The sequence below is a fragment of the Sinocyclocheilus rhinocerous genome, unplaced genomic scaffold (genome assembly GCF_001515625.1).
Source record: "Sinocyclocheilus rhinocerous isolate Xijiao unplaced genomic scaffold, SAMN03320098_v1.1 scaffold448, whole genome shotgun sequence".
NCBI lineage: Eukaryota > Metazoa > Chordata > Actinopteri > Cypriniformes > Cyprinidae > Sinocyclocheilus > Sinocyclocheilus rhinocerous.
Genome location: NW_015651514.1, coordinates 997,571 through 1,005,028, shown reverse-complemented (window position 1 = coordinate 1,005,028; position 7,458 = coordinate 997,571).

The window sequence follows — 7,458 nt, the reverse complement described above, 5'->3', positions numbered from 1 at the left end:
AGATATAAACAGCGAACCTTCTGTCTGGTGGTTCTGGTTCGGGGACACAGAAGTTTCTCCACCAGTTTCTCCTGCAGCATCATGGTGTCCATCCTGAACCAGACGTCTCAGAAATGTGTGCCGTCCCTCTTTATACCCGCGTGACCCTCAGTTTATCACTCTCTGCCTCTATAAACCCTCTCTGGTTTCCTTTTCCCTGTTTTCTGTTTGTCTCTGGCCCACGGCACATCCCAGCGCGCCGTGTTCAGACAGGCAGGCAGAAGAATCCCCACATGACTGAATGAAAGACTGACAAAAGAAGGTACTGACTGAGAGAGAGAGTGAGAAAAACGAAAAGACGTAAAGAAAAAAAAAGCATGGAAGCAATTTTAGACAGGAAGGGGGGCAACTGAAAACGGGAATAAAAACACTCATTCATTTAGTCCTTCATTCCTCCCCCACTTTTTTTTCCACAGATGGCTCTGAGGTGCAGGGATTTGTGTGTGTGTGTGTGTGTGTTTTAGGGAGCAAGACACATTTAGTAAGACGGCAGCCACACCCTTCCCAACAGACCTTGTCAGACTGGCACAGCTTTTCTACACACTACAGCACAGCAGCCTGACCTTTACTAGAGCGTTATTTTCAGATATATGATGATGCATGGGGTCAGTAAGATTTTTTTAATGAAATTAATAATTTTATTTAGCAAGAACGAATTAATTTGTTCAAAAGTGACAGTGAAACATTTAGTATGTTACAAAGCTACTGTTGTTTTGAACTTTCTATTCATCAAAAAAAATCCTTAAAAAATGTATCACAGTTTCGACAAAATATGAAGCAGTTTTCAACATTGATAATAATCAGAAATGTTTCTTGAGCAGCAAATCAGCATATTAGAATGATTTCTGGAAGACAATGTGACATTGAAGACTGGAGTAATGATGCTGAATCATTTTCAAATAAATGCAGCCTTTAAAGGCAGAACAGACTCTCTCTCTCTCTCTCTCTCTCTCTCTCTCTATATATATATATATAATTTCACCAGGGGGCGCTAGTGTTATGAAACAAACACTCAAGGATTGTCTCTTCATGCAAAGGAGCAGTTAAATCATTTACATATACACACAATTTCATAACGTAATTGTTTCATCCTGACACCTGATATCACAGCTAATTGTTTTTATGATATTTTTAATTCGGCGACTCTCTCTTATATAACATGCAAATGGAATCAATTGACTTTAGATAATAGGCCTGTAATGAACCACAAGAGTTAATGAATGTAAGCTTAAATGCATTAAAAGCCTCATTACTGAATGTGTCATAAAATTCCCGCCTAATGTGTAATATTGCATGCATGTGCTCATATCGAAGCCTGTCAGACTCTGTGAATATATGTGTGACTGCACATCTTCATTGAGTTAAAGGTTTGGGGTTCGTTCAGATCACTAACCCTTATATGAGCAACGTACTAGTGACGTCTGAGCAAACAACACTAATAAACATCTTCATATTAAGCATGATTCACCCCATTATGGTGTTGGTGGGGGTCTGGTCATGCATATAGATGATGAGTGTGCTGGTGGGGGGTGGGGGGTCCAGAGGGGGTCTGTTGAATAGAGCAGAACAGATGTCCTTCAGTGATACAATAGCCTTGGTTGCCCCTTCCTAACACAGAACAGAACAACACCCTCTCACCGTCCAGCTGCCATCCCTGAGTGCCACCTGGAGCGACCCTCACCAGGCCCATATCTGTATTGTTTTTAATCTGTTTGAGTTGTTTTAGGAACTCTAATACGATCAGAGTATCAAAGAAACACGTCTTCAAACATATCAACAGACATGGAGCAAACAGCTTTCATTTCACATAGTTTGATCACAAACTCAAAACACCTTAGCAACTGCACGACAATGCTCTGGCAACCATCGAAAACACCCTAGTAACCCCACAGCAATGCACCTTATATCACCTTAGCAACTGCATAGCAACACCCTGGAAACCAAACAGAACTTCCAACAACATAGCAGCACACAGACAGGCATTCAGAATAATTTAGGAAAAGCATAGCAACACCCTGGCAACCACTCAGAATACCCTAGAAACCACAGAAAAGCATTCAGAACACTTTAGCAACCGTTTAGCAACAACCTGGCAACCATCCAGAACTTCCAACAACATAGCAGCACACAGACAGGCATTCAGAATAATTTAGGAAAAGCATAGCAACACCCTGGCAACCACTCAGAATACCCTAGAAACCACAGAAAAGCATTCAGAACACTTTAGCAACCGTTTAGCAACAACCTGGCAACCACCCATAACACCCTAGAAACCACATATCAACAATGCAAAGAAAGTCATTCAGAATATCTTAGCAACTGCATAGCACCACCCTGGCAACCACCCAGTATACCCTAGAAACCACAGAAAGGCATTCAGAACACTTTAGCAACTGCTTAGCAACACCCTGGCAACCAAACAGAACACCCAACAACATAGAAACACACAGACAGGCATTCAGAATACTTTAGGAATACCATAGCAACACCCTGGCAACCACCCAGTATACCCTAGAAACCACAGAAAGGCATTCAGAACACTTTAGCAACTGCTTAGCAACACCCTGGCAACCAAACAGAACACCCATTCAGAACACATTCAGAACACTTTAGCAACCGTTTAGCAACAACCTGGCAACCATCCAGAACACCCTAGAGACCACATATCAACAATGCAAAGAAAGTCATTCAGAATATCTTAGCAACTGCATAGCAACACCCTGGCAACCACCCGGTATACCCTAGAAACCACAGAAAGGCATTCAGAACACTTTAGCAACTGCTTAGCAACACCCTGGCAACCAAACAGAACACCCAACAACATAGCAACACACAGACAGGCATTCAGAATACTTTAGAGATAGCATAGCAACACCCTGGCAACCACCCACAATACCCTAGAAACCACAGAAAGGCATTCAGAATAGCTTAGCAACTGCATAGCAACTCCCTGGCAACCACCCAGAACACCCAAGCAATCACATAGCAACACACTAAGAAGAACTGCTACTGTAACTAACAGTAAAGTTCACTGCAACTGCATAGCAATGCACACAAAGCCATTGAGAATACATTATCAACTACATAGCATCACCCTGGCAACAACCAAGAACACCCTAGCAACCAAACTGCAAAGCAAAAAAAAAAAAGTCATTTATTCAGAATATCTTATTACTGCATAGCAACACCCTGGTTGTGTACATGAATATTTTTTATTGTATCTTTACAAATGTATTTACTTAACCAGAACGGTACATTGAGATAATACAATCTCTTCTTCCAGCAAGTCTTGGTCAGATGGTGCAGATATCCTGCTCATCTCAGACAGTGATTTCCTGCCTGCTATTCAGTGAGGTGGGACGAGTGATGTCATCCATTAATGTCACATGTGCGTCTCACATTACACCGAGTGAGTGACCATGGGTGTGGAACACCCTGATGATGTCATGATGATATGACGGGTGGAGAGATGTCTGAGGATGAGCAGTGAATGAATGAGCTCACTAAACATCCTCAGGCCTCTATGGCAGCTGTGCTGGGTCAAGCACAAACAGACCTGATAGTGCCGATAGAACGGTAGAACGGTGTTCCCAGAGGGCGACTGCTTTCCTCTCACTTTCAGACCATGTCAGCTTTACTGGTTCAGCGGTTTGTTAGTAACACTGCGGGCATGTGTTTGAATGGTTCACTGCACCTGCACTGCAGCTTGTATCCTTACAGTACACTTATTACAGGGACGGTTCCTCTGGAGTCGCATGAGGTTAAGTGTTTAGCTCAGGGGCACAATGGTGATGGATCGTCCCTTTTGAGGTTTAAACCAACAACCTTTCACAGTACTTCAGGGATAATATTTAAGGAACACTGTACTGCATATATGCTACTAGTCTCTTCTGCTCATCAAGGTTGCATTTATTTAGTACAGTAAAAACAGTAAAATAGTGAAATATTATTACAATTTAAAATAAGTGTTTTTATTTGAATATAATTTAAGTTGTAATTGATTCCTGTGATGCAAAGCTGAATTTTCAGCACCATTACTCCAGTCTTCAATGTCACATGATCCTCCAGAAATCATTCTGATATGCTGATTTGCTGTTCAAGAAACATTTATGATGTTGAAAACCATTGTGCTGCTTCATATTTTTGTGGAAACCGTGATGCATGATGAAGTTCAAAAGAACAGCATTTATTTTAAATAGAAATCTTTTGTAATATATAAATTTTACTGACACTTTTGATCAATTTAATACATGCTTGCTGTATAAAATAATGAATTTCTTTCAAAAAAGAAAAAAATCGGTGACGGCGCCGATAGCCTATACTGGGTGACATATAACGCCGTTGCATTGCGGGTGTCCCGAGTTCGAATCCCGGCTCGAGGACCTTTCCCGATCCCACCCCCCTCTCTCTATCCCACTTCGCTTCCTGTCTACTCTACACTATCCTATCTTAAAAAAAGGCAAAATGCCAAAAAAAAAAAAATCTTACTGAATGGTTGAGTATATTAGTTAAACAGTAACTCACATTTACAAAAACAGTTCAACCAAATATAACATTTCTGTCATCATTCACTCATCCTCATGTCATGGCTTACTTTCTTCTGTGGAACGCAAAAGGAGTGACAAGCTCAAAAAAGCACAATTATTTTCCATTTTTAAAGTTTGGTCACTACCTGCATTCATTGCAATTCATAGACAGAATAAGAATGCCATTAGAGTAGGTATGATGATTGAGTTGATTTTTTGTTTTTTTGTTAATGTTTACATCGAAAGTCAATCCAAATAAAAGTGAACCAAAACTCGTTGGGCAACATTACACTCGCTGTTGTATTTGACTGGAGCACTTACAGAACACTGTCCTCTCTCATACTGTAGATACTGAGACGGACGTTTCTTGCTGTGGCATTTGAGCAACTGCACAGTCCATTTGACTTCACGATCAAAGGAAACTTCAATTCTGCCATCTGTCACACTGCATGCAGGTTATTCTATACAAACACACACACACACTTACACACAATCTTATTTCAATGCAGTGACCTTTTCAGAGATAAATAAGACATGTCTGAAATGGCAGCCAGCCTTCCACGCCATTAAGTTACTAAGCCTCAATGCAGAGAGAGAGAGAAAGAGACCAGAAGACGACAAGAGGAGAAGGAAGGAAGAGGAGAATATACAGTGAGAGAGAGAAAGATCTTGAAGCACTGACAGAATGTGTGTATGTGGGGGTGTGAATTGTTGCATTTCTGCTTTTGCGTAGGATGAGCTTTCTAGTTACTACACATGTGCCTTCTGAACAGCTTCAGACTGTACAGTAAAACAGAATGTTTACAGCATTAAAGTATCACTGTATTATTTAAACGATGCTTTTATACGGTACAAAATGATTTTTTTTAAGTTATAAATAAAAAAAGTTGCTTGCCGTTTCATTGTAACTGTTTCTGAAATTTACTAGCAATTTATAGTTACATACGTGCATTACATCTATATGCAAATATAAATATAACTTTTAGCAGATATTGTTTAAAAGTTTAGGGTCTGTAATTTTTTTAATGTTTTTGAAAGAAGTCTCTTCTGCTCACCAAGGCTGTATTATTTGAACAAAAATACAGTAAAAACGGTGATATAGTGAAATATTTTAGCAATTTAAAATCACAGCTTTCTATTTGAACGTAGTTTAAAATATAATTTATTCCTGCGATGCAAAGCTGAATTTTCAGCATAATTACTCCAGTCTTCAGTGTCACATTTATGACTATTATCAATGCTGAAAGCAGTTGGGCTGCTTCATATTTTTTTGTGGAAACTAATTCTTTGAACAGAATCTTTTGAACATTATAAATGTCTTTACTGTCACTTTTGATCAATTTAATGCATCCTTGCATAATAATAATAATAAGAATTAAAATTTTTAAAAAGTAATCTTACTGACCCCAAACTTTTAAATGCTATAGTATGCATTTAAAATATACAGTGATTCAAAAATATTGATGTCTAATTGTGGATATGTGCTATGTATATGTATATGTGGATATGTAACATGATAATACCACATACATTGGATTGTAACATGAACTAAATTCTATTAATACATAAACACATAAATAAAAAATAATCGCCCAAACCATTTTTTGGGTGATACTAGAAGGTGTGAGATTGCTTGAGCAGTTAACACTCTATTCCGCTTTAACTGTAATCGCCAAATACTATAAACATGTATCTCCACACACAGAGCTCAGGGTTCACACTTCTTCAGGCATCTGCTATATCAGCCTCTCACACACTCCGGCTCCTGTAACCATGACAACACCTCGAGAGAGAAACAGCACTATCATCCTCTATCAGAGCTCAGAACGACAGAAAACAGCCAGCAGACATCAGACTTCCTCAAGGCTAGAATGTAAGCCAGCGCACAGAGGAACGCAAGCGACTGATGCATTATAATAATGCTGACGGATGAGATGATGAGAAATAAAGTGCGTCAGTCGAGGGTGGGTGACACGATCTGCCGAAACGATTTAAACCTCGTAAACACGAACACACAAACACATGATTTTCAAAACACAATATGTATAAAACACACTGTCAGACTTAAAATCGAGGCTCGTGAGATTTTACGTCGCGCGGTTCATCTGTGTGTGGAAATAAACCGAATTCGTAGGAACTCTAAAAGTGAAGTAAAATTGCGAAATGTGGTGAAGTGTGTCGTTTCTCACCTCACTGTCCTCTGAACGCGACCATCATCAGCAGCAGCAGCAGCAGCATCAGCAGGTGCGGGATGCGGGATGCGCGCAGGCAGGAAGAGAGAAATCATCAGCATTTCATCAGTCAAACAGAGTAAAAACAGAGTAAAACAGCGCCAGCCTCTGTGTCATTACCGGATTTCATCATCCTGCTCTTATATCGGATGTTGGTGGTCATGTTTCAGGCCGTCTTTGCTCTGCTCGAGATCCGTCTGTCTCACGCTCAGCTCCGCTGGGAAGCCCAGGCGTAGAGGGGCGGGGCCGCCGCAGACGAAACCACGCCCACCAATACGTCACTCATTGACACAGTTGACAGGACTCTATAACAGTGCCGTTTAAAGGGGTCATATGATGCGATTTCAATTTTTCCTTTCTCTTTGGAGTGTTACCAGCTCTTGGTGCATAAAGAAGATCTGTAAAGTTGCAAAGACTAAAGTCTCAAATCCAAAGAGATATTCTTTATAAAAGTTAAGAGTTAACCACGCCTACCTAAAACGGCTCGTTCTAACACGCCCCCACATGTCTACGTCACGATGTGCGAAGATTTGCATAACACCGCCCAAATGTTCACGCAAAAAAAGAAGGCGTAACTTTTATTCTCGCTGTAATATTGAAAAGTGAAAAGTGAAAAAGTGAAAAGTGACGTGACATGTGGCCAAGTATGGTGACCCATACTC